The sequence below is a fragment of the Passer domesticus genome, chromosome 2, assembly GCF_036417665.1.
Source record: "Passer domesticus isolate bPasDom1 chromosome 2, bPasDom1.hap1, whole genome shotgun sequence".
Lineage (NCBI taxonomy): Eukaryota > Metazoa > Chordata > Aves > Passeriformes > Passeridae > Passer > Passer domesticus.
In genome coordinates this window covers 21319263-21344351 of record NC_087475.1, presented here as the reverse complement: position 1 = coordinate 21344351, position 25089 = coordinate 21319263, and the positions used below count along the sequence as shown (strand labels likewise).

The 25089-nt window shown below is 37.7% G+C and overlaps 1 protein-coding gene across 2 annotated transcripts in view; it reads left to right on the top strand.

Annotated features, from left to right (window-relative positions):
• The window catches only part of TBL1X (transducin beta like 1 X-linked), a 190022-nt gene that overhangs the window by 76591 nt on the left and 88342 nt on the right, over positions 1–25089 (top strand). The window lies entirely within an intron of this gene.

Sequence of the window (25089 nt, the reverse complement as noted above, 5' to 3'; positions counted from 1 at the left end):
ACATAAAACATTTGTCAGAAGAACTTTTTTTTGTGAACCACGCCTTGGAATTCCTGCCTTGCTGGTAGTGAGTTTGTTTAAATGTGAAATAACCAAGAGTAATGTAATCTGATTTCAGCAGCTCAGGGGGTTATGAAGGTGTTGGAAAGACCAGGCTTTCAGAGAGATTCATGGTGCCATAAAACATAAAACTTTGATATAATTACAGGTTTTGCTTTTTTTACAACATACAGTAAAATCAGGCACAGTAAGAACATGAGCAAGCAAGGAATCATGTTGTTTTCAAGTGAGCATGCAGTACAAAAAGTTAAAGACTGAAAATTTTATTTTACAAAACTGAAAGCCTGTACTCTAGATTAATTTGTTCAAATCTTATTCTGTGGATCATGTCCCCACTTCCTTTATGTTTTAATTCAGGGTTCCTGTCTGCTGCTTTTTTATTCATGCAGAAGTGCTTATGGAATTGTAAATGAAATAGTTTTCTGAATCAGACACCAACTAGGTCATTAATTAAATTCCAAGTATAGAGCCAAACCATATCCTGGCTGCCTCTGTAATGTTGATGGAATTAAAACAGGTGTGGTGACAAAAAGTTTTATGTGGAAAATCATGATTACTTTGGTTAGACATAACAGGGTAAGTCTGTTTGATTTTCAAATCGTGAATGAATTTGCAAGATGTGAATGTGGAATAACAGTGGTAGGCTGAACAGATTCAGTGACAAGTGACTGGAGTCCCTTAACTACAGCCATTCTTCCCATGCATTTTTGTAGGCATATCTGAAGAAATAAAACATCTGTAAGTTCTGTTTGAATTTAAGAAGTGATTTTTTTTCTCATTAGAATATAATATTTTAGTTTCCTTACCAAAGCAATGTTTTTAATAGAAAACGTTCGTCTTTTCTAATGATCTGAAGAATGTGAAGTAGCTTGATGGATGTTTATAGGAAACATTTTCCCAATAGAAAAGAAAGCATGAAAAGAATGTGCAGATTACCATTTGGTAACGTAGCAAGTGAACAAGGGCACTAGCATGGAAGTGAGATAAAGAAGGTTGGAAAGGGCTATAAAGGACATTAAAAAAATGTCATGGAACAGGTTGTCCAAGAAGCTGTGGATGCCCCATGCCTGAAAGTGTGGAAGACCAGACTGGATAAGGCCTTGAGCAGCCTGGTCTAGTGGGAAGTGTCCCTGTCCATGGCAGGGGTTTGGAACAAGATGATCTTGAGGATCCCCTTCAATCCAAGCTATTCTATGATTCTATAGAAAAATAAAGTTGCTTACATAAATCTGGAGATTTTTCCAAATGTACAGGTTAAGTAGTGTTATCAAGGGTTACAAGTCGGTGTGACAAATAAGATGAATCTGAGGTTGACAGTGCTTAAGAATAGAAGTCGTGTGGCAAGAAGGGCTGCAGAGCAAATGAAGAAAGAGTGTTCAGAATTATTCTGGAGAATAATCAATTAGAAATAGGTAAGAATTCTAGCCTTCAGTGTAAAAGAGGTAAGTCTGGAGCACTGAGTATCTGTTCATAAGTGATAATCAAAATCATTAGCATGGAGAATAGGAGAGTCAAAGACAGAGCTCCATGGATTCCCCAAATGAGGTGTAAAATGCAATTAACAGTGAATAGAAACTTCCAAAACAAAAAGTAATTCCATATACTGTAAGAAGAAATGTAAAAAATGAGCAGTTTCTTTTTCAGTTGAAGCCATTCATGTTTCAGTCATGGGTTACTTTTGGTTTCTTTAATGAAGAACTGAATTCACAAGTAGAAAAATCAGTATACTAGAGTAGTTGAGGATGTGCTAGGTGTTGAGTGAAAAGCCCTTCTGTCTTCTGATAGACATTTTACATCTGCAGTTTCTGTGGATTGTAAAAGAAAAACCTGTCATTTTGCCATTTATTAAGTGATACACTGGATGGAATTAAATCTATTGAACAGGAAGAAATTTTGAACAAATCAGTGTATTTATATGAAAATTTAGATTAAACCCCGTGGGTAAATAAACTGTGTAAACGTGGAAGATGAATTTGGATTTTCAGAGCGATGCTGCCTAACTCCTATTCTTTGAAAAAAACCTCAACAAAACACACACACACATACATACACGAGAAAAGAACGTACAAGTGTGTATTTCTAGTTTAGAGCATCTGTTCTTTTGGGTGGGATCATCTCACCTAACGTTTTACATTGATGTCAGGTAACAGAGGTGTCTCTGCTTTCCAGCCATCCCTGTTGCAGGTTTAGGTGCTCCCAGCACATGGTCTCTCTCCTCGTGAGGAAGTCTCACCCATCAGGTGTATCATGCCCCAGAAGTGCCACCTGTCTCCTGAGGTGGAGAGGAGCTGCCCTTGGCACATGTCTATATTGTATCTGTCAAAAAGACATCAACCCAATTATTAGCTTCTGCTACATTTCACTGTCCTAAATAATTACTCCTTACTGTCCCTCAAATACTTAAGTTTAAAATATAGCTGAGCTTGCATTAATTTTATATGTTTTTTTAATCAGCTATGCCTCCTGGACAAGGTTTATTTTTTTGTCCTAATTCATATCTGATGTTATCCTCTTTCTGAAGTTAAAATAACTTGCTATAAGGTATTTGCTAAGAGAAGAAAACTAAGGTAAAATTTTTAAAGTAGAGAGAAGACACATAAATAAGAGCATGGGTTCACTGTTAAAGACTTGCCAAAGCAAACAATGCTCGAAGGGTATTGAGTGAGGTCAGTAGGGAGGAGCTGAGTAGCTCCAGGCATGTGTATAACTAATTTTTGAAATACTACAAGTGTAACTCACATTATAAATAACCATATGTTCATTAAGTAACTGAAGAAGGAAAATCTGGGAAAAGTTTGTCCAGACATTTATAACTTTTTTAAGGGCAGTTGATTTTTTCCATATGATTTTCAGATTAAGAAGTGATTTTCATCTCTTGAGACTGTTCATTGTTGAGAGCTGCAGTAAAGGAAAAGAGTGAAGTTATCATCCAAGCTTAAATGCAAAACATGAAAACCTTTGGGATTTAAGCTGGCTGTTGGTTTCTTGATATAGCTTTTACTTTATGGCAGAGGTGTATAGCAGATCTTCACCAAAAACTTAGATTAGCTTTTTTTCCTAAAGTCCAAAGTGGTGATTGAATGCCTGAACAGCAAGACAGGAATACTCCTTCTGCCCATCAAAATGAAGATGTTCAGTACATATTATGCAATTCATCTGCATCATAAAAAATGTACTGTTTTACTATTTCTAATTTCATATTCAGCCATAATTTAACTGTAAACAAAAAAGGATAACCTTTATATGATGAGTATACAAAGAAAGTGAATTTATAAACTAAGAGCAAGGGCAGTTCATAGTGGAAAAAATGGAATAGAGACAGGTTACTCTGCAGACACTATTGTAAATGTCAAGTAGATTTTGACAGCTGGTAAGTTGGAGACATAATTTAAAAAAACTTCCATATATGTACAGACTGCCTTTTGGTGTGAAGAATTGGCACACAGTGAAATGAGAGGGTGAGTAGCATATGGGGGATTAAGGTAGCTGAGTTCTAGTGGAATCTGGAGGCAAACAAATAGACCTTCAAGACAAAGGCAACTATAGTGGTCACACTGGTGTTATGTCTTTGTTGATTTGTGGTTTAGCAATCTACCCTAGTAAAAGGAAGGTTCATCTCATGCAGTTTTCCATCCCAGAGAGAACCTCTGTAATATAGGAAAGAGGAAGGTGCTAGAGGAAAACTTGTGTGGAGTGATGAAGGTTTCTCTTCAACAGACTGGTCTCTGTGGCAGCCTGTGTTGATGGAAGCTCTTTGTATACTCACCTAAATTGTTACACATTGTGGTCAGTTGGATTAAATAAAGGCATTTAGGGGAGATCCAAATTTAAGCAAGCATTGGTTTTTCTATTAAACATAGTTTCCAAAAAATTACTTTGGATTTAGATATCTCTTAAAGTTTTCATAGAAAATCAATTACATGTATACTTGTGCACTTTAAATGTTACTTTGGTATATATTTGGTTTTGGCTTCAGTTTAAATTACAATTAGAAGGACACTTGGCTGTGACCCTACAGAGGGAGAGATTAGTTAGGTAATGCAAACTATTTCAGGAACTGAGCTGTAAATTTTTTTCTGTATCTTTTAGTCTTTTGCTTGGATTTGTGTGGATGCTTTCTTTATAGTTGTGCTTACCACTCCATTGTTTTAAACATGGTTTTTAAGCAAGGTTCTGCAAGTCTAGCAGTACTGGTTGACACAGGGCTTCCACTCCATGCAATTTCTGCCTCAGGAGGAGATTCTGCTGAATCACAACTCAGTATGAACAGCTTAAAAAGAAAATATTTGAATGTTTGATAGAAACCAAACTGATTTTTTTTTAAATTTACCTTGAAATACAAAATCATGACCTTTAAATTGGGACCTACTGACAAATGAATTATTATTTACATTGATCTAGTGAAAGTATACTTGGTATTTGCTGCTGGAATTTTAGAGAAGGTCATCAGCTCAGCCGTGAGAAGACTTAACCATGTACCTGAATCTAGCCAAGGTAGTAAACCCCCATCTGGCAAATGCAACATTTCCAGGAGGTTTTCTTCATTTCTGCTTATCAATTTAGAGAAAAGCTCGAAGATGAGAAACTGCTTGGGAGATTACTAGTCAGGAAAGTCCCTACTTTCTCCCAGTTAGTAATTTCATTAGAAAACTAAGAAAGAAGGGCTGAGATCTTTTGGTTTTGAAATCTTGGACGGCATAGGGACCAGAAATACTCAGTTTCTCTAATTATAGATAATTTCTTTTGTATGTATCGACTTGGTTCAAAATGTAGAACAGTATACAGGGTCATGCATGTTTTGCGTAAACCTTTATTAACTGGTAAAACACTGCTTGAAAAGATCCTATTGTGTTTAAAACATGGATTTTTCTCTTTCTTTCCCATTTTAATTGAAGTTTAATTTCTATTAAAAAAAATTATGGCCCTGTATGTAAGTAGGGGTCATTCATTATTTTCCAGCTAAATGGTGTGTAAGAGTAGTAAATGTAGGTTAGCACACATTCTTCCTTAGGTATGTGTGTGACACAGCTTCACAGTAAGCAAGTTGCAGTAGTGACTTGGTGTAAAGATTGTATTTCATTATAGGGTAATCAGTGTGTACTAAGAAACACTGAAACACTGAAAAAATAATGAAAATATCAGTGTTATAAATGGCTGTGCAGCTCCAGGATATTTTGGCCAAGATCCACAAAACATGTGTAGGGTGTTGGCTGAATCGAAGTGGGCGAGCTCTGGGAGGGCAAGATAAGAGCAGCAGGGCAGGGTTTGCACCCTTCAGAAGGGGTGGGTGGCACTGGGCACTGAGCTGCAGCCGTGGCCATCCCTCCTGCCCAGGGCTGCCCTGGCCCTGCTGCTGCCTCCCAGGGGCTGCCAGCCTTCCTGGGGCTGAGCACTCCCAGGGAAGGCGCTGGAGAAGCTGGAAGAGCGCAGGTTGGTTGGAAGCTGGCTTGCTGTTCTTTCTGTGATTCGTGGGTGTGGACTGTGTGGAATATGTGTTCTGGGTCGCTTTGAGGGAGGTGCCAACTGAAGCACGCTTTCTAAAGCTTGAAGCAAATCTTGGTGAGACAGAAAACAATTGAAATGAGTAATAAATTGGATATAAAACATGTATGTTCTTTTTATGTTACCAGTAGGGTTGGAGGGAAAATACTGTTCTTGTTTTTTGTAAAATTGAATTTCAGTGAACCGCTTCAGAAAGTAAAGTATCAAGAATAATCAGTTACTTGGTAAGCTTTTTCTGTTTGAATTGCTGACTATTCCTCTTTACTCAGAGTATTTTACAATGTGCATGGGTTAAAGTTGAATTAGTGTGTTTTATAAATACCAGGTCTTTAAACACAAAATATCTGAGGCCACCCGTAGCAGAGGAGTGTAAAGAGTACGTGAAGTCTTCCACCTCTATGTCAATGGCTTGATGGTGTCATAATAATTATTAATTAATTCATTAATTACCACCTGAAATTGACCTGTTTGACTTTTGAGTTAATTTCCTCGCCTTGTAGGAAGCGTGCAATATTTCTAAATTCAATACTGCTGTATTTCATCAGAAAGGAAGAGCTGTTGAAGAAACTTGGGACCTCTGTCACCTTTTGTCTGGGAAGAGTTGAGCACCAAGCAGGGCAGCATGGGGAAAATTTACGCCTCTTCATGTGAATCTTTTGTTGGTTACTCTCAGTCCTAAGGTTGATCTTAATAACCTATTGGTTCATTGCAGAGCAGGAATATAATGAAAAAAACGATAACTTGTGGGCAGTTTTTAGAGATTCTAGAAAAATTATTCCTCAAACTGTTGGAAACATAAGTCTTCCTAAATATTTTGCAATGAGCAGAATTGAGATAGTGTTTATTAAATGTCTGTTGTTTATTTTTTCTGTCTTCAAGCATATGGTAGAATCCTCAGAACTGGTTCCATGCAGTTAAATTCTCCCTATAAACTGAGTACTTTAAATATGCTGGTGTTGAGAGGTTTTTTTTTCAAAAACATGTGGAGAAGAGAATTTAGGAAAGAATGGAAGAAGTGACTGTTGATTGCCATTTTGCCGTAACAAATTTCTGAGATTAATTTGGATTCCCCCATATCTGTATGTGTATTGTCTATTCTCAAGCCTTGAAAATACAGAAAATTAGTCTTCTGTGTGAAAGAGGAGATCTCTCTCCATCTTGTGTTATCCATCCTGCCTTGTGCAACAGTTGCCTAAGCCTAATTCCCTTTTATGTGCTATTGATTAACAGCCATGCTGAGTCTAGGACTGTCAGAAGGACTACAGGGTGTTTAATTATTCAGCTCCAATAAAGTGGAAGACAGCACAGCAGCGGCAGCAGCTGTAACATAAGTCACTGGTACTTCATCTCCAAACATAAGAGTTGTTCAGTAATAACACAGCAATTCTCTCCTCCTGGCTTGAAGGAAATTCATAGAAATCTAAAGACTGAATATTTGGAGAATGTGTGAGTGATGGGCTTTTCCTTGAGATAACTCCATTCTTTGGGTATGTTCTTAGGCACAATGCCAAGTGATTGTACTCACATGAAAAGAACACCATTTTACCAGAGGCACAATGTTCCTAAAGTCAGATTTTCAAAAAGGAAGACATGGAAGAGTATTCTTCTGGTTATTTGTTTACAATAATCATATGGATGCACGTGAATATTTCTAATTTGTCTAGAGGTACATGAATATTTCACATTTGTTGTGAAAATCCCCAGTTCTCATTAATAGCTTCAATGTGCATATTGATTGTGGAAATATTTACATGTTTGTATGGTTTTGGATTTGGGCTGGGTTCAAAAGAACGAGTTGGTGGAATCTTTTTCAAGCTTGGAACAAGACATAGAAAAATTAAGGACACTGTTGTATTTAGCAAATAGAGCTGAGATCCCTAAAATCACAGGTACTTTGTGCCATAGCATGCTAATGAAGCCTTCCACAAATTCGCAGCATTATTCTGCATTAGTGTTCATCTAAAAGATGTGTTGGTGTATCTCAGTACTGGGACCACAGGGAGATCCCAGAGCTGCAGGCTGTTGGGGCTGGGGTAATACCACTGTGTCTGCTTCATTCATACATTCTTCCTTAGATAGCCACTTTTGTCACAGTTAAAGAAGAGATACTGGCCAAAGTGGATGTTTGACTTCATGTAGTACATCTGTTTAATTTTTAATTTGTATTTAAAATAATTTTAAATATTGTGTATGTTGTGCAGGATTGTGTTTTGTGAGAAATCTATAATCTTTAAAATGCTTCATAAGATGTGTAAATTGGAGCATAAATAAGACATCTTCTAATATGAGATTATGAGTTACATTTTGTCTGGACTAAACTGTAAGAAACATCTTAATAGAATGTGATTTCTTACATCAGAAAGTAACAATAGCCTTGTTTGGATTTTTAATAACATTCTGTAGTCTAGCATTGGGAGCAATGGCAGTCTGTCCCAGAGCAGTATGCTTCTGTCTGTAACACACAAGAGCTTGGGTGTTGCTAATGAACACAAAAACACCAGTGTGCTGGTTTTTAAAGGGTTTTGGTTTTATTTATGTTCATACTCAGTTTTCAATTATGAATAGATTCTTTTCCCTTGTTTGTGGGAAGTAGGGTAGAAAAGACAGGAAAAGAGGATCCAGTAGCTTGTTTTCAGGTTTTAAAATTACTATTATTATTATCTTTGTCCTTAAAAATAATTCCTCTTTACAGATTAAGATTCATCAGAGCAGAATGAAGATGTCAGAATGAAACAAGTGCTGTGCTTTCTTGTAAAACAGTTTATTGCCCAGTCTTTCCACCTCATTAGTAGACCTTCACATCTTTTATTCTCAGTTGCGTTAATTCTTTGGCGGTTTTAGGAATGTAGATGGAAGGCAGCTCCCTGCAGCAGGGTTAAATCGGATCAGACTGTGTAGTCACAAGGCAGAGCGAAAAGAGAGCGAGTTTATGGGGAAAATCAATTGTTGGTATGTGAGTACAAATTAAAGCCAGCTTGCCTTGCTGTTTATTTAAGAGATGAACTTTGCTGTGACTGGCAAATGGATCAGGAACCTAAATAATGTCATTGTTTTACTCATTAAAGCTGGAGCAGTGAAATAAACTAGCACAGCTCATGTCTGTGCAGGGTCTCTTCAGAATGAGATCAGGTAGTGCTGTTAGAAAAAATAAATTATTTTAAATTAATTCTTTGTTGCTTCCACAGACCTTAATTAATTGGTACATGATCAGGATAGCAGAGACTGCTACATCTTTAGAGTGGCTGATTTTCTGCTCTGCCCTGTGCTGTCAAGTCCTTTAATATTTATAGATGGATAAATGGATATATATGGTCCGCATGGATATTTCAAAACTGATACTGCAGCCCCAGTCCAGGGTGTCATTTCACAAGCATTGTCTGGTTGTAGAATAAGGTATATAAACCTCTACATTTCATTTGTATTGGGTAGTATTTTCAGAATAACAGTTAGAAAAAGTTTCTCAATGGTATATTTGCATTAATAACAGTCACTAAGTGCACAGACACTTGGTTCCATGTATATATTCCATATTGTACTAAAAATAAGTCCCCCAGTGCTGTGCATTCAGTTTGATTATTATTGCATTTATTGAATGGCTGGGGTTACTCAGCCTTTGGCCTTGAGCAGTTGGCATGCCTCAGGTGGTAAGCAAATTGCATACAAAATGCACTGCTTGTCATGTCTTGCTGCTTAATTTGTTCTTTGGAATAAGTTGGTCTCGTAATAGGCAGGTACATCACAAAGCAAAAAAAGCATTGGAGAAAGAGGAAATATTGGCCTTGTAAAACTCTTCCCAATATTCACCTATCTTTCATCGAAAGTAATAAATATTGCTATATTAATAGCATGCTTCTGCTTTACAGAATTTGTCAGAATGTTTGCATCTGTCAGCAGACTCCTAATGAAGTGCCCCTTCACTTGCCCTGTGGTGGGTCTGCATTGTCATCTGATAATAATATTTAAGCACCCTTTTCACAGGAAGGCAGGGAAATGCATTGATGGAAGAATTCCTGTACCCAGAAAACTGATCTCGCATTAATTAGAACAGATTCATTGCCTTTAATGGTAGTGACAGTCTGTAGTACATTTTTGGGGTCACAGAGTCAATACAGTGCTATTTTTATGATGGTTTATTTTTAATGTGCTGATTCTGAAAAGTCCCGTCAGTGCCTCCTTTGGAACAAAGAGTTACATAGTTCTGAATAGCCCAGCAGCTCACAGAAATAATAAAGGACAAACAACATATCATTTCACTTTTGTGTAATGAAGAACTTTGCATTGCAATGAATACTCTGGAAGAACAGAGTATACATTGCAGAGCACACAACAGAAAATTACTAAGATATCAACCATGGTGTGTATTGCTAGAACCTCATAATAGTATTTTTTAGTGATAGATAGCAGGATATATTGCTCTGCTTGTATCAGTTTTTGTTAAGTTTCAGTGTATCTCACACTTATTTGGTGCACCACGTCAGGTTTTAGAAAGAATTGTCATTTTGGGTGGCTTGGTATTTATCTGTTGGCTTTTAATCAGACTATGTTGTGCTATTATATCTTGCTACATTCAGTAAACCCAAAATGTATTTATAGGGCTGTGTGCCTGGCAATTTCTATGGATGATGGATTCAATCTTATTAGACAGTCACTTTGATTTCTTTGATAAATTTTTAATACTTTATGCCCAGAATGGCAAAGGGTAGTTTTCACTGTTTTTTGATGACCAAGCCTGGACTACTAGAACATGCTATCTAAATAAATGAGGCAGCATCAAGATTCTTCAAGCCTGGCATATAATCTTTTCAATTTAGTGATGAACTGGAACATTTTTCCAAGTTTATCATGCTTTTGGGTATTCTTTATATCATAGCATGAAAACTTGGATGAGTTTTTATCTTGTAAAATGTGAGTCAGTAGTGTCTGAACCCAGCTGAGTTTATGGACTAATTTCCAGCCTTAAAATGTGACAAAAATAGTGGAGTATTTTATTTGTTCCATTTGCAGTATTACATCACAAGTCCATCCTGTCTGCTTTTGCACATTGAATAGCCTGTGAGAATAAAGAGAAAGGATTTGTCACTTGCAGTCCCCTTTGTTTGGGATTCACAGCATGTTTTAAGGACGCCCATTGGGTGTTTGTGGAATGGTGACTTTCATATTTCATATTGTGGCCATTAGCAACCACAGATAAATTTAATCATACCACTCAAAGAATACAAAAAGCTGTACAGAATACTAACAATGTGAATCATGAATTTTCAAGCTTTCAGAGGATGCTCTAAAAAGAAATTGATTAATCACTGTGCTAAAATAATACAACACCTCGAAATACTTTTACTTGGGCGAACATCATAAGATAGTGGTTTAGTGTCAATACCTGATGGCAGTGGTCTCCATAAAGCAGGTCTGGCTCAGTAATGAGCTTGCAGGTATGTTAATTACTTTAGAATCGCTTAGGATTTCTCTAATGTTCATCTTCTGCTTAACTTGGTGCACCTACACTTGTGTATGCACTCAGCACATGAAACCCGTTCCTGAATTTGATGGAGTTTTGGTTCGTTCACTCATCCGTGTTAAGATAACAAAACCAACCCGCTCAGTGAGCAAGGTTGGTGTTGAGACATTTCACCAGATCATACCACAGTTTTCTTTCTACCTAGGGGGCAAAGGGTAACATTTCACATGTTGGTACAAAAGGGTTGTGTGGAGTTTTAGAAGGTTCAGCACTAGGAACTAAGGCATATCCTCCAGAAATCCTGGCACTGCAGCCAGCGGGCCCAGAAACACAAGCATGCTTTTGCAGCACAGCCTTTGTCATGAAAGCTACTCCATCACTCAAGTAAATCTTGAGCCATCTTGCTGTGGAAAACTGTCAATTTATTGATTTTTCTAGTTCTCCCCTTTTTTTCACACTTCCACCCTGCAAAAAATATGCAGTAGGGAAAATGGTAGCAAAGCAATTGGTAATTCTTTATGACAAATGGCATAGAAGCAGCAGGATGCACGAGATGCTTACTAGAACTACAGGTTAAAAATAAACATCATATATGAGCATAATATTTAAGGGTTCAAAACAGGTTAACATAATAAGTGGCACTAAACATATTTAAACTAACTAAAGGATAAAAGTAAAATAAATATTGTAGCATCTTAATCAAAATTAGATTTCACAGCATACAGGGGGGTAGAACTGTGAAGTCTGATTGCTTCTATTTGCTGTTAATGTTCAGCTCTCATGCACTGGGTTTTCTGCCCTGAAAGAAAAATATGAGTTCTCTAGAATAATCCAGCTTTTCATTCTATTTTGCAGCCTTGTCTAAGCAGATGAATCTGATAATTCCTTAAATGGGAAATTTGCCAGCTGAGAGAAACCTAGAGGGCAACAAATGGGCAGTGATGACAGAATGTCTTGAATGCTGAGAATGTTGTTTTGATTCCATGCGGTTTAAAAATATATTTGTCTAGTGGAAGGTAAAATTTTACACAGGCAGATAACACAGGAGATTTCTGAGGCATTACACACATACATACACACATGCACACACAGTATTTGTTTGGATTATTTTTTTTTCTGTAGGCTTAACCCAGATAAATTAAATTACAAAAGCTCTCCAAAAAAAAGAAAAAAGGGAGGGGGTGGGGAGGAGGCAGGGCACAAAGCAGTGAAATCAAAGCAGCTCTGCCTTAAGGCTGCAGAGATTTCCTTATCTTATCCTGCTGTTTCTAGGTATTGCAAAACATATGGCTCACCTTTAGGGGCAGTCCCCAAACAGTGGGAGATGTTGCATCCCATCTGTGCTGCAGCAACTGGAGGTGCAATAACAAGGTGAATTGAGGACGCCAAGATGACTGTGTTTAAACTCATTGCTGGTTTACTGAGGTGGTGGTGGGGGGAGGGTGGTGGGGCACATTTAGTTTGGGTGAGTTATTTTACCTACCATGTGGATGTGCCTTACAAGTCTGAACACAGGTTCTGCTGGAGAAAAATTGTTTTGAGGAAACTTGGCAGCCTGAATCAGGAGTAAAAATTTCAGGATCTTAGATAATGGGAAAAGCAAAGAAAGAAAGAAAAGCTAAGCATGAAAGCATTTCTCTGTCTCCCACACTTTATTCTGGCAGCAGCTGAACTGGCTGAATAGGCTCCCGTCCCCCACTGTTCAAAACTGTTCAGTGTTGCTCCCACGAGATTTGGTTGATCATGTAGTCAGTCTCTAACCTGATTCGTTCACTATAATCTAGCTTAGTTTGAACACTTTTTAACATTAACTCTCTGAACTCTTTAATAAGAATCTTTTGGACATGAGCAGTTATTCCAGAGACACTGAGGGGCAGCCATGTTCAGCAGGAATGTAAGGGGAGAGTGATTACGAGGAACAAGGGAATAATGCTACACCAGTGAAGCTTCTCTCAGAACAAGAAGCATAATGACAGACTGAAATTGCACACTGCAGTGGATAGAATGGAGAATATAGCTGGATTTACCCTGATGAAAATTAACATTTTCATACCTGTCCCCCAAAATTTCTAAGTCAAGCTTCTAAGCCTCTAAGCTTATGCTGAAGAGTTTTCCTAAATGATTTCAAAGGCCAGGGCAAAAAGTGGCTTAACACCTTTGCATCTCACTAAAAGACTTTAATGTAAACAAAAACTGTAAACTGAGATGCAAAAGGTCTCTTAATGGTCTTTTTTGTTTTTTTGCTTCTATCATTGCTATAATTATTCTTTTACTTCAATGAGTCTTTTGCTATTAGGTCCTTCTTTTCCTGCTACTGTAATACAAGAAAAACACTTATTATAATGAAGACTGAATATTCATACCCAGCTTTAGGCATCAGCATCCATATACATAAATTGGAATCAAAGTTAAGTGGTATGAACATCCCAGACATGTTCTGTCATGATATAAAAAGGATCTTTTTCATTTATTACAGCAAATAAAACTAGCTATCTTCCTGTGCAAATACTTGGTCTCATTTTTCATTGTCCTCAATTTGCAGAAGGAGAGTTTAGCTTGCAAGATGAAAAGACTGACAGGTTTCCAGAACTGCAGGCTACTTACCTTTTGTTTTGAAGTCAATGGCAGTTGTACTTCTGAGACCCTGGGAAAAATCACCTTTTAATGCTGATTAAAAGTAACATCACATACTATCTGCATAAAGTTCAGTGATATAAATGTACATGAAGGTGTAGTACTGTATTAGGGCATGTATGATATACCAAATATGAATAGCATTGCAATTTGAATTATTGTCCTGATCTGTATGACTTTCAGGTGTATTTATTAGTTAGCATTTCAAAAAACAGACCTACTATTCATTGAACAGACCTAAATGTATTTATTTAATAACATTAGTGCACAGGTAAGCATTAAATGCTGTGCGATACTTCACCTTGATGGAGGTAATAAAAGCTTTTTCCCCTTTTCACTTCTGAGCTCCTTGTAAGGTCATTGCAAGTTTTCAAGAAATGACATCTGCAGCAACAGGATCTGTGCCTTTGGACCCTAATGCTGGAGTAGCAATGCTGAGGAAGCTTCTGGGAGAAGGAAAGCAACTTAACTTTGCAGCTTTCTGCGTTTCAAAAGTCCTTCTCCCTCCTCAGCAAGTCTAACTAATTAGTTGAATTTTCAGAATTCGGTGTGGTCATGTTTTGTTGTGTGATTTGATATTATCAGAGTTTTGAAACTTGATGCAGATTATTTTCATCGTAGCTTTGGAAAATACTTGAGGAGCTTTTACTCTATGTGAACATACCATGAAGCAGAACGATGTATTGACTGAATGGCTTGGATAACTAGTTGCTAATACTGAGATATTGAGTGTGCTTTCTCTGTGTCCCTTCAATGAAGTAGTCTAAAGAATCATTGTAAATCTGTGAGCTTCATTAGCTAAACACCTCTTGAAGCAGATAGAAAATTGGAATCAAAGAATCCAAGGATGAATAGATCATACCATTTATGGTGTCAGAATTGCATTAAAGCACAGAACATAGGTATATTGAGAGATAATCTTTTATTGAAGTAATTAAAGGGATTTATCCTAATCTTTTTACATAAACAAACTTTTCTAACATGTATATTGGTCAAATTTGTCCTATATGCTATCAAAATAGGTGAATTTTGTCTCAGTGTAGAGATGTGGATACCCATGTACTCCTGTATGGCTTATAATGATGAGACAGCTACTATCAACCATCAGATTAATCAGAGTAACAAATCAACAGGACCAAAATTTATATAAGTTATTTCCTCTAACATGCAGGTGGTAATTTTGAAGGGTTTTTTCCCTGAAATTTCACTTCTGCTGCTGACTCTTAAAATGTTTTGTTAAAAAGTTTCAATGTGTTGAAATTACCTGTGTTACTGACCAAGTCCAAGGACTGGGCTCCTCAGACCAGTGCTCTTTACCACCAAGTCTGTGATGTTCATTAACCTGTTACTTCATCCACATCTTTTGAAATGCTCATTTTTTTCACAGCCATGTTTACTGCAGATGATTTCATATTCCTGCCCTTTTTTTTATTTAGTGTATTTCTCTAGCCAGTATTCTCAGCTGCATTTTTCATATTCAGACAGTATAACCTATTAATCTGTCATGCATTTTAATTGGGGGTAGATTAAAATTCACATACATACCACTAAACTGTAATTTAATTTCATATAAATAGTTTTTACTCCTATATCTCTACAATTACTTAGGTAAAAGGAAAAGGTAATGTTGAAAGACAATCTGCAGTGTAACAAAAGCATTCTGTATCTTTAATCATCAATCTCAGCTTTATTATAGTTGCTTAACTAGCATAAGCTTTATATGATCAGAAGGAATGCCTCACATTTGGTATCTGTAAGACCTTGGATCTGTCTGGATTCAATATTCAAGTTAGTGCCCTGGTGTTTTTTATTAAACTCCTTGTTTTCTATGTAAATAGCACAACAATCTTGTGTAATTTTAGTGTGGAGAGATTCTTACTATAGGATCCTATAATAATTCACGACTTTAGAAGGTCCAACACCCAGGTGAAAGCAGGGCCAGCTTTGGGGTTAGTTATGGCTAGTCTAGGTCTGATCTAGTCAGGAGTCCAAAAACAGAGACTGCACAGAAATTGTCTTTCAATAAAATTCATTATCTTTTCAATGCTAAAGACAATAATTACTGAATATAAAAATAATTTTTCAAGTGCATATTAGAAAGGGTGCTCCTTTTGTAGATCAGTGTGTTAGGTCACTTCTACCATGCTTTTTTAATTTAAAAAAGACAGTTATTTGCACTCCTAAAATGCTCTGCATTTTTGCATTTGACTGCTTAACATGACACATCCTTCCAAGTGTACACTTCCTACCATGCAAAGTATGGATGTTAGTGGATGATGGCTCCAGCTGTTTCATTCTTAGATGATTCCTCTTTTCCCTAAACACTTCTTTACTGCGTCTACTAAAAGACCTTGAGAATTCAGAGCAGCTATTTAAATATAAAGCTGCTGTACATTTACCCCTGATTTATGGGGAAGAATCTGTATATATGATAATTTTGACAGTGCTTTAAAGAGATACTGTTTACCTCAAGAATTTAAAAATTGTCTCAGAGTTAGTACCCAGGAAATTCAGCTTTTCTTCATAAAGCACACAAATGAAGGCAATGTTTCATTCTTTGCCTGGCAAAGACAGTTTCCTAGTTAGGAAATTCAGAACCATGATCTGTTTTATTGAAGTTGACTAAAAACAGGAGAATTTTTTTTTTTTACATTTTTTACAGCAGAATGTTCTTTTGATTAGATCTGATGTTTGCTCTGCTCAGTACCACTGCATTTCAAAGGAGTATGTGTTAACAGGAGTGTGAAATTCTGCATTTCATGTGGAAGTGTGACTGACAAGTGTTGAGGTTCGTATGGTTTGGGGCAACCCTTGCTCAGGATACTGTCTGCCCTTTGTGGGAGTGGAAAATACACTAAACAGAGAGGATGAGGCTGGGAGGGAAGGGGTTGTCTTTGAATGACAGGCAAGTTGACTGGCTGATGTGCAAGTGTCAGCGTCTCTGGGCTGAGTTTTCCAGTTTCAGGCCGGAGGGAAGGAGTGGGTGGAGAGTTCATGTGAAACTGAGATTTCTGCTCTGGGGTTCACATGAAGAAATCTCAAGCAGCTCAGTATTTAATAACCTGCTTAGTGCTTTACCAGGTGGTATAAAGACCTGTAATTGCATTTTTGAAAACTGAGTAATGTCCAAGTAGCTGCTGTTCTTTCTGGCCTTGTTGTGAGGTTGGTGCTGCTCCCAAGAGCTGCTGGCTGTACCTCATCCTGCTGCTGCTGCTTGATTCACCAGCTAAGTCAGTTTACATCACTGAATATATTTTACTTATCTATTTCATTGTTAACAATTCAAGTATAGCTTTTCTATTCACTCTTTGAATTCAGACTGATGTCCACGAATTAACTTTAACTTGTGGTACTACTTTTAAGAGAATTTTTGTATGTTGGCTTTACTACAAGCACATTGTTTAGGCTTATGTGGAGTACAAGTTTCTTGTTTTATTGTTTTTCAACATAAGTATTTTCTGTGTCCATGATGAGAACATCAAGAGGAAATAAACAATGAAACAATGCTACTACTCTAGATGGATCCTGTGGTTCCAAGCCAGAATGGGGATTACTGACCACAATATAATGGATCTAGAAGAAGGGCACCTTTTAAAATCCTCTTTCTTACTGGTCATTACCAGCTTTGTCACTTTTTGTTTCCTGTCCCACAACTTCTTAGAAAGGAAGCACAAGCATATAATGTCCTAGAGTAATTTTTAAAATAATTTTAAAGAATTTTATGAGAATTTAGCATTTTTACAATTACTTCATTTCCACAGTGTGGCACAGTTTGGAAGACCTTGACTCCCTATAATTTCAGCCTCTGCAGAGGTCCACTTATTGAAATCTGTCTGGAATTAAAAGTCATGGGGATAAAATGGATTTCAGTACAACATTAGAAAATTCTGCCCAAGAAATTAAATAAATGGTTTTTGTACTTTTATGAGAATTCTCTAGCAGCTTGCAAAATGTATAGATTTGTGGCAGCGTGATATTCAGTTCATGTTTATTCAATATAACTCTAGACAGCTTTAAAATGTCTTTTGTCACCTATTGTTCAGAAAGATGTACAAGAAGTAAGTAGTATGAAGAAATTTTAGCTCGACAGCTGTAGTTGGGCCATCCTCAGGGGGATATGCTGAAAATTGTCCACTTATGCAAACTTCTCTTGAAATTCAGAATGGCTGGAAAACTTCCAAAAGTCTTTTCAATATTTTTGTGTTTCCCTATTATTTTTGGCATCGTATAATTCCATAATGTATACATTGAATTTTCATTTTCTGCCTGATAGCTCCAGCATTTTATACTTAGGGGGCTAATCAAACAAATAACATTGGTCAGTACTGGGAAGAGATGAGTGAGTTATATGTCTGCTTCTCTCCCCACTCTTAACACTGGTTTTTCCTTTGCAAAAATGTACCCAATAAAGCACAAACCAGAATGTGGGCTTGAGAAATATTATTAGTAGAATGGGTCCAGAGCGCCAGTGATTCAGTCATCTGTCAGCCTGATAAATGGATTAGTGTAAGAGGTGTTCCAGTGGGGAAATGAAGCCCATAGGGCTTCCAGCTAATTATATTTAAGTTGTTTAGTACTGCTGGGAAGCAGCATCCAGGCAATTACTGAAAGCTTTGATGCAGTGTGCACTATTAGAGTGTGGGTTCAGAAACTCATTACCCTTTCGTGCTTGTGTTGGATGGATTCTAGGAAACTGACATGAAACAGAGAGCAGGAATCAATAACTAGAAAGGCATTTTAGTTCGCTTCTGATCCATTTCCTGATTCAGCAACTTCTAGCCTAGAGCATTTCATACAATTGCTATAATGTAAGGGGGAAAATGTGACTTAAATTTATTAATTACCACATATATATACATCTTGGTACAGTGATGTGTAGCTGAGGTTCCACCCAAAATGAAGTTTCAAAAGGTCTTTTAGGGACAAGCTGCTCCTCTAACGCCATGCCACATGTCCAAAGTGCCTGCCATCTCTGCTCCTCCAAAGCTGATTGCAGTAATTTCTCCTAAAGCCTGACCTTGCAGTGTTTATTGATGCCTCTGCAACATCAAGATTGTATTACCATGGTGCCCATGGTATCCCACCTTCAAAATCTCTTGGAAACTATGCTAACCCCAAACAAAGCTGATTACATTGGCTACACGTATTAAACCTTTTTTAAGAGAATTGTACTGGCTCTGTCTTTGCTGTGGGCTGCAATTTGCGTTACCTGGGAAAACTCTGCAAGCTTTGGGTCATTCAGACGTGGCAAACAGCAAATCCTTTCACTGTAGTGCTCTGCAGTTGGGCACCTCCAAGATGTGCATGCTGAAAGCAGTGCAGTATTTGTGCAGCTGGGGCCAAAGACTTGGAAGTTCATTCCTTACATTAGGCTGATGGATCTGGTCAGGGCAAAAGTTACATGAATTAATCAAAATTGTGGGGTTTTCTTTTTAAGCCTGCACTCACTTTTAAATCCAGTAATGGTGACTGCTATGGCAGTGCAGAGCATGCTGCATTTCTTCTTTCCTGTTTCTTCCTCTGTGCTTTTGCCTTAAGTAGAGCTAAATAGCCAAATAAGAGTATTACAGTTCAATGCTTCTGAAAGGGATTCTTTCTCACCTACCTGCACTATCACAAAATTAAACTCCTTTCTTTATGTTTCATCACAACAGTCCTAGACTGTGGGTTTTGTTTCATGTTTAAAAAGTTCAGCAGAAATCTCATGAGTTACTGTCAAGAGAAAATTTTGGAGCTTTGGTTTTTTTTTAAATCTGGACTTGTTAATTAGAAAAATGGCATTTGGTTTGCCTGAGGGCTGGTAAAATAAATCTTGTTCTATTTGATATCTTTCTGATAAAAAGAGTATCAGAATTGCTGTGTTGTCGGCCGCAGCACCCATGAATCTGTCCACATACTGCAAAAGGTTCTCTTACAGTAGTAAGCATTTCCAGTCTTGGTACCAGGTTTGGTTGCTGACAGCTAAGCTTTTCATAAATCCATTATTATCACTGAAAGTTCTAGCCTATTAAATAATGGTAGATAACTCATGTATCTCCTGTGAAACTATTACATATGGTAGAGAAAATATCTTCTACACTCAAATACACAGCTGAAGCAGAAAAAAGCTAAAGTTGTCAAAGTGTCTGTGCAGGCAAAGTGCTGACAGTGGTACATGATTTTGAGAATTGATGCTGTCAATTCCAGTCTGGCTCCAAGACTGGTTGGATTGAATCACTGCTTGGGCTGCTAAGAGTTAATTTGTCTTGGGAGGGACCTGTGTAAAAGGGGTAGCATAACATAGCCAAGTTAACCAGACAGTGCTTCTGAAATTCTTAAATTCATGATGTCACTAGCTTCGACAGAGTTAGTTAAGATGAAACTTGAGAAGAGTTCCCACCTGCTGTTTTGTTTTCCCTTGAGAGACTCGCTTCAAAGGGGCAGCCCAGGTTCTGTGAGTTGCACCTGAGGAGAGGCTTTCAAAGCTTAAGTATTTTAAGTTTTTGTTGGAAGATGTGGGTTATTTCTGAGGGTATTTTTGTTGCTTTGGCTTAGATATTACCACGGGGAAGCTTTTTTGCACTAGTACTATAATGAATATTTATTTCAACGTTGATTTTCAGATTTTTAACTGACTCGTGACTTCATCAAATCTGGGCATTAATCTATGGTATATTTAAAATAAAAAATATCTCATAGCTTCCTTTAGAGGAAGCAGCTGTGGGGCAGTAATAGATACATAAGTGTCTACAGTGAGAATTTTTTATGATAGCAAGACATAAACTGGTGTTTATTTACTTGATAAGACCTTAGGGCAAATTCATTAATATTCAGAGATTGTGTGGGTTTTTCTGAACAGAGATTGCAGTTCCAGTGCATAGGTACTAGTTGGAAGCATGATCAAGCAACCCAGCACGTTGTGTTGTGCTGGAAAACGATGGTCCTGCTTTCTGCTCCATGTGTCTGCAGTGTTAGCCACGATCCTTGGACACACTAATTGCTGGTCATGCCCCATGGGAACCACAGCTGTGATTATTCTGCTGCGATTATATTTATACATTATGTTAATCCATAAAGAAACTAAAACCTCAGCACATCACCAGGAGTTTGGCAAATGCTGAAATATTCTCGTCACTGACTTGTACACTTTTTAGAAATTGCTTTAGAAAATGCATTTTAGGTTATTTTTTGCAGAAGGGTTGCAAATCTGTTAGAATCTTCTTTGTAGTCATGGTATATTTCCATATAGCATAGTACAGTATACTCCACCAGGGATAGTTTGAAAATATTGAAGCTGTTTATCAAATTGAAAGAAAGCAAAATATCGTGCACTAGGTATCCTGCATTTCTTTCCCAGAGAGTAATGCAATCCCTGCTTTTGTAATTCAGTGTCTTTTGAAGATGGCCTCTTTAGCATTTAAACTTTCCTGTGCCTTTTAAGGCCAGAAGGGAGAGGGATAATAAATTAGTTACCCAGTTAATGTTTTTTTCATTATGAAAGAGTTAAGAGAAATAAGCTGAAACGGGATAGTAATGGCAGGGGTTTGGTTTCTCCTCATCTGTATTGTTTAGTAAAAAGAAATTAAATTATTTATCTGAAACTATGCAGAAATAGTACTTTAAAGTTTAAATCAAGAATAAAACTGCTGTACTGTTCATGTGCCCTTACCCCAGCCACCTGCCCAGACAGTAATTTCAAGTGCCTCCTGTAAATTTGGCCCCCAGTTTCAGTTTCCTGAAGTCCCTCAGGTGCCTGCAAAAGGAAATCTGCACGTGAAGCAGAGGGTAAATGCACTGCTTGGTCTGTGGCCCAGAAAGGGCAGCACCAAATTGAGCCCTCCTTTAAGGAGCATCCCTTCATTGACTTCTCAGTGCAAATGGTGCTGTGCAGTTTGTCCCTGGCACAGGGCTTGTCCTCTGCCCTGCCCTGGCCAGGGCAGGAAAGGCCTCAGAGCTTCTCTTTACATTAGGCTGGCACTGGGGACAGTCACAGGGGGCTTGGTGACTTATTCATTCATCAGCTGCCCACATGGGAGGTGGTGCCAGGGTTTTCCATGGATTTGCTTCATAGAAGTTGTGTCCAATGGAGGAGCTGAGGGATAAGGAGATCAATGGAATTGTTTGCATGGATTGACTAATGTGTTTTCAAACATAGCGCAAATCCAAAGTCAAACCTTGTGTACCAGATGTACAATTAGTAAAAAGGAAAGAATTTGTTTAACTTTTATTTCTGGTTGATATTTAAACATGGTTACATTTCTTGACACTTAGCAGCCCAAGGCATTAGTAACAGCACCGATGTTAGCTAAATTAAGACATCCAAAAAACTTTCCTATCTTTTGCTAAAGAGGTGAAATTTTTAAGCTTGCTCACTGTGACACCAGTGTAGCCTTTAGGCCATAACTTGCTTTGATTTCCTTTTCTTCTTCCTTTGTCCCTGTGCAAGAAGCCCTTGTTACTTGTGTGCCCGAGTGAGGCTGCTGTTGCAGGAGAGAGCTGTGAGCAGACTCCTGTGAGGCCATTCCTGGATGCTAGCTGAGGCAGGGAGCTGCTTGGCTAACCCACTGAAATAGCCTACTAAGGTTTTTCTGCCCAGAAAGCTTAATGTCCACAGGGACAGGACTGGCAAGTAGTTAATAATGTGAAGCACTCTGTTTATTGCTCCATGCACAGGTTCAGAGAGCATAATTTGTATTGCCTGCCTTCAGTCATCTGTCTGATGCCCCAAGTGACCCTTGTGAAGAGAGCTCCTGCTACCACCCTCCTGTGTCTGAGTCCTTTTGGCTCATGGGGGACAGAGTAAGCTTCCTAAATTAGAAATCAGAGTATTATTCCAGCAGAATTTAGTCCATATGTCTCTGGAAGGACAGCAGTAGTTGTGTGGCTCCACGTGGCTTGCACACTCACTCCCCCTCTCACTGTATGTGTGTATGTATGCACATGTATGTCACTAAACATTTGCTGGCGCCAGCAGCTCAGCATGCACAGTGCTCATCACCACCCAGTGCTCTAATTACAAAACCAGACAATTGGTTTTGATCATAATTATCTAATTTATGAGCAGGAAAGGATGGCTACAGCACCTAATACCCCTTTCTCTGTATTGCAGACTTGGTCTATCTGTGTAAAACAGAGTAACTTTTGTATGACTGCAGGACGTCTTGAGTTTTCAAAAAATTTCACCTTTTGGGAAAGTTCCACTAAAGCTTGGCATGAACAAATGGAGAATCTCTCCATTCTCCTTTGGATAGTTGCACTAATGGTTAATCACAGGTGATGGAAAGCATGTGCTTTATTTCTCATTTGAATTTCTTGTCAACTTCCAGATGCTGATTTGTTTTCTGCAAACCCTTTGCTAAATTAACAAGCCAGTTGGTACTTAGTATATTCTCCCAATGAAAATACTTAGGTGCTGTAATTAGGTCATCTGTTTTTTTGTTTTGGGGGTTTTTTTGGTTTGTGGGTTTTTTTTTTTTGTTTTGTTTTGGTTTGGGTTTTTTTTGTGGTTTTTTTTGTTTTGTTTTGTTTTTTTGTTGTTGTTTTGGTTTGGGTTTTTTTGTTTTGTTTTTTGGTTTTTTTTGTTATAAACTATACCAATGGAACTCTCCAGATATTTCATATTAAAGTACTTTCTACACTGCTCTGATCAGTTTTGCAGCTGTATTCTGTGATCTCTGGTGACGGATTGTTTTTCAATTTCTTTATAAATTGTGAAGACCTTATCCTACTGTAGGTAATTATAGGTTATAATGCTAATATTACAAATGAATGTTTAAAGGAACATTTTTGTCTTTGCCTACTGTTTATTTCAAATCTCATATTAGTATTTACTTCTGTATGAAATTGGATTTGAAGAAACGCTCATTGTTGAGTAAAAACATTGTGGGTAGGGCCATATGATACCATGTGATTATTGCAGTCATCAGTACCTGTAGGTTCTCACCCAATCATAAGGGAATTATATGTAACTTTTAAGCTTCACTGACGCTTACAGGTAATAAAATTATAATAATCATATCTTTTCGCCTCTAATATATCTCTTTCATTTTACTTTTCAATTTTTTATTAGAGAGCTGGTATTTGCCAAAAAGTTGTCTTGCAAGGTAACCAAAGCTGGCCTTACAAAGGATGTGATTAGCTCTTGCAGCCTGTGTTACCAGTGCTGCCTGCACTGCTGCCTCCTGCCTCTCCAGCATTGTGGCAAGATGAATAGCCTTTGAGTGATTCTGTCACTGATAGAAACCACCCGTGGTCCAGTTTGTAAGATTTGTAACAGAACAAATGAAAACATGACCCAACCAGTTTATGAGTATCATTATGACAGAAAGCATTAATAGAATTTCTTCAATAACCCTGATTCATCCACAGTGTTACAGTAGGAGTATCTGGTATTCTACACGTCCTTTAAACTTCATGAATCTTGCAGAAGCCTTCATTCCAGATGAGCCAGTTATTTCCCTGGTATTTGATGTGAGAACAGCCTCAGTACGTCTTAGTTACTGTTGCATAGCATAATGTAGCAGTACTGAATAGAGATAATTTTAGTGTAATAATGCTCTTAACAATTTTCCCATAAGACATGGGAAATCCTCTAATTGTTGCTTGGATTTTTAGGTTTTATATTTACGCAAATATGTTTACACACATTTATGCTTCTTGAGTATATTGTATTTTGCATAAATGTAACATGCTTCACAGGAAAAATGAGATGGGAGACAAGTTGTTGATGCTGCAACCCTGGCAGGGCTCAAGACCAGGTTGGATGGGGCTTTGAACAACCTGGTCTAGTGGGAGGTGGCCCTGCCCATGGCAGGAGGGTTGGAACAAGATAATCTTTAAGTCTCTTCAAGCCCCAACTAGTTGATTCTATAATTAAAAAAGAAAAGAAAAGAAAAAAAAAGATGAGACCCCGCAGCTTCTTGGGAACCTGGAACCTGCTCACTGGCAGAGCATGGGAAACTGAATATCCCTGACTCAGTGTGAGCACTGCTCACCAACAGCTAAAACATCACTGTGTTACTGACATTACTGTCATACTGAATCCAAAATACAGCACTGTACCAGCTGCTAGGAAGAAAATGAGTTCTATCCCAGACAAAACCAGGACAATAGTTTTAAAAGCTGTCAGACATTTGTTTGGAAGAGGATAATTAATTTTAAAAGTCTCCAGTGACTTCTCATTTCACTTTACAGCACTTAATTATTAAATTATGTCGGCAAAAATTGAGCATAAGACTTGGCTTGAAACAGAAGAATAAGAAACTAGTCAATATCCATGGTGCTCAGATGGCAAAGGCAATAAGAAATCAGGCTTTACTCATCATGCTTGTGGCAGGCTTGGAAAAGTCTCCAGATAGGTTTATTATTGCAGATGAATGCCAGGCTGTCTTTCATGTTTGATTTTCATAAATGCTTGCCTTCAGCCTTGCCCCAAAAACCATTCAAGAAGGTGACTTACT